An 8,896-nucleotide genomic window follows, 5' to 3' on the forward strand; every position below is an offset into this window, starting at 1 on the left:
ATGGTGTGGCACTGACCCTTCTCAAACTTGAATGAGTCTAGGTTTTATGGCAACTGCTTCAAATCCTAAATATTTTTCTTTTCCCCCCAACAATGGACCCCTGAAAAGGGAAGGGAAAGGTTGTAAGTAAACACTGCAACTGACAATCTGAAAAAAACCAGTAGGTAAAGGACACAGCTAATTTAGTTCCTGTGATGCTTCCAGAAAACAGGGGTATATGGAGTAGTTATGATGAGGTCTCCTCTACTTCCTGGACCTACATGACGCATGGGAAAGGAAGATAAGGACAGAAACATTTTCATCCTGGGCTTCTGCACTCAAGTCATAAACATGCTTTAGCAATATGGCTAAGGCTTATCTTTGGTTATCCACCTGACTTCTTTACCAAGTTCTACAACAGAAGAAGGTATAATTAAGCTGAAAAGACCAAAAGGCCAAAGAATTAAAACTATTCTTTAATGCACTACTCATGACATGCGACTCTTGATTTTCTGGTGTTGAGTTCAGTATTACACTAGGCATGGGGTCTACTTTAAAAACAAACAAACAAACAAACAAGAAACTGTAAACACACACGCAAAACCTGCAGCCTCAATAGTACTGGTATTAGCACATACTGCTATAACTTTCAACAGAATATCCTGGCATCCAACAATCTCGACTATATAGACTATAACTAGAATCCAGAAATAAAAAAGTAAAATGCCCTCTAAGCCATTGTCATGATATTCAGGCACTTCAGCTCACACTGAACACCATGAAAATTCTTCCAGCACAATCCAAGTAGTTAATTCTATGCAGTTCTAACAAGCTATTAAATAACATCTCATCTCTGAGTGTTTTATGTGTGTTACTGTTAAACTTACTTTGCCTGCATTTTCACAGTGCATATTTACAGCCCTTTGAAGGCTTTAAGTAAATTGTCCCAAGGTCTTACACCTAAGAAAGGGTTCACCTGGTTTCACATTCCATTCTGTTACTTCTCCTCTTTATCACGACAGCAATAATTCACATTAGAACCCACATGCATTGGATTACAGCAAATCTTTTTAAAACAGATTTATGGTTCAGTAAGTCTAGGATAAGACCCCAAAATTTCCATCCCAACAAGTTCCCAGGTGATGCTGATGCTAGTAGTTCTGAAACAATTAATTGAGTGCATTGCTATTCTTCTTTGTAAAATTACTTGCTTCCCCAAGCTGCCATGTGAGTAGCAAATTAGAAGTCTTTAATAGTTTACTGGAATTGACAAAAGAAAAAAAAAAAGGACATAAATGTGAGATGTTAGACTTTTAAGAAGCAATTGCAAAGAACTAAAAGCAGCAAGATTCAGCTGTCACTGAGCGTCCTGCAAAAAATACCTACACAGCTCGGTGACCAAATCATGACACTGCAGTAATTCCTTCTAATAGCAATCCTGAGTCTTCCAAAGTTATGGGCAGTTTGGAAAAATGAAGTCTGTGATCCGTTTTTGGACAGGCTTTCAAGGTGTGACCAGAAAAAGGGTTAAATTCACAGGCGGAATTCCTACCCCCTCCTATGAGAAATACCACTATTTAGGTTAGGATTGTGTTTGCCACACACACGGTTGGAGAAAAAAAAGCTACTCTTCCAACACCCGAAACTGCAAGTTGTTGCTGATGTAACTTCGCTTTCAACTTCCTGCCTTCCGAAGGAATCTTTTTAAAACGCCCACAGAGCCAACCCCATCTCTGAGCACGTCGTTCCCGGCGCGGTGGGCCCCAAGAAGAGACCCGGCGCAGACGATGCGACCCCTGGTCGACTCGCTGCGCGAAGCACCCACCCGGCTCCCAGACTTGACCAGAGTGCCCAGGATGCGGAAGCGCGCCACCAACCCGGCCCCTGGCCCGGCCCCCGGGAAGTGCCGACTGGCGCCCCGCACCCCCTCCCCGCCGGGCGCCGCGGCCCTGGAAAATGGGCGAGAGGCACCCGGCAGAGCCGACGACGCGAGGGGTGCCAAACAGACTCGGGAACTCACGCTCTCTACGGCCCCCGCCTGCGTCCCCACGTCTTGGCGCGCATGTGCGTCATCACGCACGGGCGCCAGATACTGAATGCGGTCGGTCCCCGGGGCCTGCGGGGCGGGGAGAAGAGAGCGTGGGCGACCTCGCGACGGGGCTCCAGCAGCGGGGGTGGGAGGGGGACGTAAAGTGAGAGGGCCGGCCTCCCGCCGCGCATGCTCAGTGGCGCTCCCGCGCCCTTTTTGCCCCGCGGGGTGGGCGTGCAACACCGCGTGCCACGGCGGTCCCCTCCCCCCCCCCCACCTCCTGGCAGGTTACGAGGATTTCGCGGGAGAAGGTTCATCACGGAGCACCGGCTCTAACCGCCGGCTCTAACTGCCGGCTCCGAGTGACACGGATAAAATTCCTTCCTGCCATAAATGACCGGTGGTCGCCTACTCCTACGTGAAGCAAAGGAGCGACCTGCTTTCGAGGGACCGGACTTGGCGACAAGCGGCTAGTGGGCCCCTGTGGCCGCTGAGGAACTGGCCCACCCCTGCCGTCAGGGTTCTGCTGCTGCGTGGAGGAGTCGGACACTGATTGTGAATTACTGTGGGGGACACAGAAACTCCCACCTTCGTGGGTTAGCAGCAGACAGCGCGAGAGTGGAGCCCACGTTTAGGAAGTCAGCCACCCAAGCAAGCTGCTCACTCCCCAAAGCTTAGGTTGGAGCTGTTGGCCCATTTAAAGGCTTCGGTGTCAAGTATTTCAATGGAAGTATCCTTTGATGCTATTTTAATAGGGGTTCTGCTAATAGTGTGGAACAAGTTTTATGTTCAGTCGTAGGGAGTCAGGTGAAGTTAAAGGCAGTGATGCTGTTATTTCCTTCAATATGAAGAAGCTGTCCCACTGGTTGATATGGAATTTTCTAGTAACTAGGGAGAAGACATGCATTTCTCGAGGACTCCAAATGCAGGTGGTGGTATGCTGTTTGTATTTATTGGAAGTCGTGGCAGCTGTGTTGAGCGAGGCTACCGAAAAAGTGCCTAAACCAGAAGAGTTTTGATTGTCTTTTGTTATTGTTTATTGCAAGGGCTCTTCATAGAAATGTTCATTTTGAAGTTTGAAATTTAGATGAAAATTTGGCTCATGTACAGGAGAATATGACAGATTTTCAAGTGACAGGAAAAGATTTTTAGGAAATTGCAAGTATATATTCTTTGAGCCTATCCCTTTCTTCTGAGAACATGCTGATGAGAAACCTTGGCAGACAATGAGAAACTACATTCCTACAAAATCAACGGAAGGGGATTGGGGTGTAGATGGTTGCCTATAGAAGTATTTTATATATTTTTCTAGAAGAAAGACGAGGTCTCCATTTATCCTTCTGATCCATGATCATATGCATCAATTCAATTAATACTAATCCTGTTTTCTATTATTTCATGCTGCTCGCACCTTTCTGTAATTGCCTCATTTTTCTTGTTCTTATCTTAATCCATCAAATACAGAAGTGATTTTAAGGGAGCCACAAGTCAAGAAGTCTTAATACAGTAATCTCAAAAATGTCATATATAAAGGTTAAGAATATACTTTGGCAATTAGATTCCATTTCAAAAATTATCTGTGAAAAAATTCATAGACATTTAAGAGGATAGAATAAGTCTACCTTTTTAAAAATGAACTTTTTTTGTCCTACATGATTCATTGAGCAGACCCGAACCTTATTTTAATTTGTTGAAATCAGCATGTTGTATACTCAAGTCCTATTTAAATCCGCAAGCATCAGTTAGGTAATTGTATATCTTAAACATTAGCATGAGGCAGTCCCACATCCTTTCACTGAGGCAGGGCTTTAATAGCTAATGATAGAACAAATAACTAAGAATCAGTGCCAGAAGACCTTTAATATTAAATTTATGAAATTGTTTCATTACTTTGTAAAATGATGATTCCTAAACACTCAAAGTATTCATTATCTTAATCATGAGAAAAAGCAACATTACGCTCATTGTGGATAATATTCAAGACCCATCTAATGATTTGAATAATTTTCTAATTTTATCAACGGTTTGTAAGAGAGCAACAATACCTGGGACTAAGCCATTTGACGTAAATGAATGTTCCTAAAATGTAGTCCTTGCAAACAAATAAAAGAGTTGTGATAAGAACCTTTATACAGTTCATAAATCTAGGACTGGAACTGGACAGGAAGGCAGATCAGTCATTTTCAGCTTTCCAAACCTGGCCTGAAGGAGAGAGGACATCAAGCAGCAACACCATGAGCAAATAACACTACTGGATAATTTTTTTCAAGAAGAGCTTGTTTTGGTATCCAGTTGCTTTTGATGGATTATTTATTATTAATAGCCAGCACTGTACCAAAAGATGTACAAAACTTATCAAAGAATTTATAGCTTTCTTATTAGGAAAAAGCTTACAAATTAGACGATTCAGGAACAATTTAAGAATCACAAAAATAAGTAGAAAATTACATCATGTATTATAATGATAAGACCAACAACAATATTTAATAGTGATAGACCATGAAAACAGTAATCTTAAGAAATTTGCAGTAGCTTTACTGATATCAAACAAAATAGACTTTAAGACAAATACTTGTAGAGACACATTTCATACAGAGTCAATACATCAAGAGAATAAAACAATTAGAAATGTACATGTGCCCATCAACAGAACCTTAAATACATGAAGCAAAAACTGAGACTTGAATGGAAAAATAGACATAATGATAGTTTGATATTTCAATATCCTATTCTCAATGTGTAAAGCACCTAGAAAGAAAACCACTAAGGATACAGAAGCCTTGAACAATAGTACCATCATGATATGTATAAACCACTGAACTTAATGATAACAGGATTTACATTCTTTTAAAGTATATTCTGCAGAATAATCAATATGCTAGGTCATAAAACAAGTCTCAATAAATTTAAGAATACTGGGATCACATTCTATAATGGAACTGTGTTCTATGGTTACAACGGAATTAGATTAGGAATAGACAATAGAAAATCTCTAAAAAAAATCTAAAAAATCTCTAAAAAATAGAGAAAATCTCTAAATATTTGGAAATTAACTCAAGAACCAAAAAACTCACAAAGGAAATGAGGAAATATTATGAACTGAATGAAAATTAAAACATATTGAAATTTGGGAGATGCAGCCAAAAAACACTTATCTGAAGGATATAGGTATTTAAACACATGTTAGAAAGGAAGGATTGTAATAATTTAGGCACCCACTTTAAGAACTAGAAAAATAAGAGCAGCTTAAACCTATAGCAAGCAAATGGGTGGGAATAATGATCATATTAGAAACCAGTGAAACAGAAAAGAAAAACAAAATCGATGAAAATAAAAGTTGGCCCTTTGAAACGATTGGTAAAATTGACTAAATTTTATTTGGCTGTACTCCCCCCACCCAAAGGAGAGAAGACACAAATTACCAACATTATGAATGAAAGTAGTATATCACTCCACCCTACTAAAAGTAAAAGAGGCTATGCCAACAAATTGGACAATATAGTTGGGCAAATGTCTACAAAGATACAAAACTGTCAAAACTGAATCAAGAAGACAAAAAACCTGGAGTTTGCATTCATGTCTTAGGACTACCATAACAAAGGACCACAAACTGGGTGGCTTAAACTACAGACATTTATGTCTCATACTTGTGGAAGCTTGAAGTCCAAGATGGAGTTGTCAGCACCACCTTGCTTACCCTGAAACCCATAGGAAAGAATCTGTCTTTGACTCTCTGCATTCTGGTGGTTTACCAGCAGTCCATAACACTCCTTGGCTTGCAGCAGCATCACATCAATCCCCACCTTTATCACCACATGGCCTTCTCCCTTCAGTTTCCTCTTCTTATTAGGACACTTGTGATAGAGGATTAAAAGCCCATCCTATTCCAGTATGACCTCACCTTGACTAATTACATCTGCAATGACCTCATTCCCAAATAAGAATACATTCTGAGGTATTATGGGTTAGGACTTCAACATATCTTTTTGTGTGATGCAATTCAACCCATAACAGATCTACAACAAGTAAAATTAACATAGTTGGAACTTGGACAACATGGGATTTAACTGTGTGGATCCACTTACATACAGATATTTTTTAATAAATATAGTACTATAAATTTTTTTAATATTTCCTTAATATTTTTCTCTAGCTTTATAGCAAGAATATAGAATTCAATACATATACAAAATATGTATTAATCACTGTTTATGTTTTTGGTAAGTCTTCTGGTCAACACCAGACTCTTAGTAGCTTTGGGGAAGTCAAAAGTTATGGATTTTAATTGTGCAGGAGCTTGATGTGCCACTAACCCCCATGTTGTTCAAGGTCAGCTATACCTTAAAATCTTTCTACAGGATTACCCAGCCAGCTCAGTCATAAAAGCATGTAACTCTTGATCTTGGGATTATAAGTTTGAACCCCCACATTGGGTATAGAAATTACTTAAAATAAAATCTAAAAATCAAATCTCTCCACAAAGAAAAGCCCAGATGGATTCACTGGTGAATTCAATCAAATACGTAAGTTAGAAATGATGCAATACACAACATAAGTGAAAAGTCTCTCTGCTTTTAGGTTAGGCAAACACTTCTAAGCTATGACACCAAAAACCCAGCCTGCAAAAGAAAAAAAATGATAAACTAGATAGCCTCAAAAATTAAAAAAAAAATTTTTTTTGAAAAGACATCATTAAGAAAGTGAAAACCAGGAGTCCTTGGGTGGCTTAGTGGGCTAAGACTCTGCCTTCAGCTCAAATAATGGTCTCAGGGTCCTGGGATCCAGCCCCGCATCGAGCGCTCTGCTCAGCAGGAAGCCTACTTGCCCCTCTCTCTCTCTGCCTGCTGCTCTGCCTACTTTTGATCTCTCTCTCTCTCTGTCAAACAAATAAAATCTTAAAAAAAAAAAGGAAGAAAATGAAAATTAAGCTGCAGATTAGAAGAAAATATTTTATTTCTGATAAGGATTTGTATCTGGTCACTTATTCTTCTAATTTAACAGGAAGATAAATTATTCAGTTAAAAAATGAGCAAAAGATTTTAATAGCTCCTTCACCAAAGAGGATATAAGAATAACAACCATGACAATATTCCCAACGTCATTAGGAATAGGCCAGTTAAAACTATTCTTTTCACTTTCACTTTAAGAATAAAACTATTCTTTTCACTTTTCATTTTCATTCTATTCTCTGGAGTGACTATAATAAAGAAGACAGGCAAATATGTGCAGAACTGAAACTTGTTCATAGCTGATGGAAATGTAAAATGGTGTGGCCACTTTGGAAAATAGGTATATTTTAACAAGTTAAACATATACTTATGGTACAACCCAGCAATTCCACTGTTAAGAATCTACCAAAGAGAAATGAAACATATGTCTACAAAAGACTTGAATGCACATTTCACGGTGCTATTATTCATAATAGCCATAACCTGCAAACAATTCAAATGCTAATCAACTGTTGATTGAATAAAGCAATAAAAAAGATACAAAGTATTGATTCATCTTATAATGTGGATGAACCTCTGAAACAGTTTACTAATTTAGAGAAAGCAGACCCTAAAGACTATATATTGTAAAATTTCATTCATATGAAATTTCCAGAAAATGCAAAATCTATACAGAAAAGATCAGTGTGGTTGCTTGGGACTGGACATATGAATCAGGTTAACTAAATGGACAGGAAGGAACTGTGGAGATGAAGGAAATGTTCTAGGGCTGGATTGTGAAGATGGTTTCCCAATTCTACAAATGTATTAAGAATTACATAGGGGCACTATACACACACGATGAATTTTATGGTATGTAAATTCCATCTCAACAAAGCTGTTTAAAGAGAAAAGATAACCAGTCTGTGGACATGTGTGGCCAGTCATCCACAAGTCTTAGTAAAGAGTGAACATGGCAAATTACACAGGGCCTATCCATCCACATGACATGTTCATGGCATTATTATTGAGTCAGGAGATACCAATCGGATATGGATGCCATACTCTAGGAACGTCTAGTCGTAAAAAGGAGCCAAGGGATCTACATAAATTTCAGTGAAGTCAGATAGAAAGAGCTAACTCTTATGTTTTGTTTTTAGATTGTATAATTTTATTTGAGAGAGAGAGAATGAGCGCAAGGAGGGGCAGAGGGAGAAGCAGACTCCCCACCAAGCAGGGAGCCCAATGTGGAGCTTAATCCCAGGACCTTGAGATCATGACCTTAGCCAAAGGCAGATGCTTAACCAACTGACCTACTCAGGTGCCCCAAGAACTAACTATTCTTATTGTTTCATTCAATTAATTTGGGACTTCAGAGGAAGAGAATTAATAGGAGCTAGAGAGATGAGGGAGTGTGTTGTGGCTTGGACATTTGAATAGTATCCTTGATACAGAAGTAGGATTAGACCCATGAGCATGAATGGAATGGAGCATTCTAGGCCAAAAAGAACACAATAAAGTAAGAACAATATTGTGAGAAATCGCTAGGGTGATTTATACTTTATATATTATTATTTGATGAGTAGTAATAGATGAAAAGGGTATGCCATGATGTCCAATATTCTTGGCGTATGAGCATTACAACGTAGATACTGAACTAAATGGAATGGAGAATTTAGGAGAAGAGGAAAGGTTAGTTATAGAATATGGATTTTTTTAAACTTATTTTTTTATTTTCAGCATAACAGTATTCATTATTTTTGCACCACACCCAGTGCTCCATGCAATCCGTGCCCTCTATAATACCCACCAACTGGTACCCCGACCTCCCACCCCCCCGCCCCTTCAAAACCCTCAGATTGTTTTTCAGAGTCCATAGTCTCTCATGGTTCACCTCCCCTTTCAATTTCCCTCAACTCCCTTCTCCTCTCTAACTCCCTATGTCCTCCATGCTATTTGT

At 39.4% G+C, this 8,896-nt stretch overlaps 1 protein-coding gene across 4 annotated transcripts in view; it reads right to left on the reverse strand.

Moving 5' to 3' along the window:
- Positions 1 to 2,150, reverse strand: part of RHBDD1 (rhomboid domain containing 1) — a 124,317-nt gene extending 122,167 nt beyond the window's left edge. For 3 of the 4 annotated variants that reach the window (XM_082690168.1, XM_082690166.1, XM_082690169.1), the window contains exon 1: positions 2,000 to 2,125. The gene's annotated coding sequence lies outside the window, so the exon portion shown is untranslated. Of the gene's footprint in view, positions 1 to 1,999 lie in introns of all 4 variants that reach the window. The other variant, XM_082690167.1, reaches the window with a different exon arrangement.
- Positions 2,151 to 8,896: the final 6,746 nt, after the last annotated feature.

Source organism: Mustela nivalis (assembly GCF_964662115.1).
Source record: "Mustela nivalis genome assembly, chromosome: 11".
Lineage (NCBI taxonomy): Eukaryota > Metazoa > Chordata > Mammalia > Carnivora > Mustelidae > Mustela > Mustela nivalis.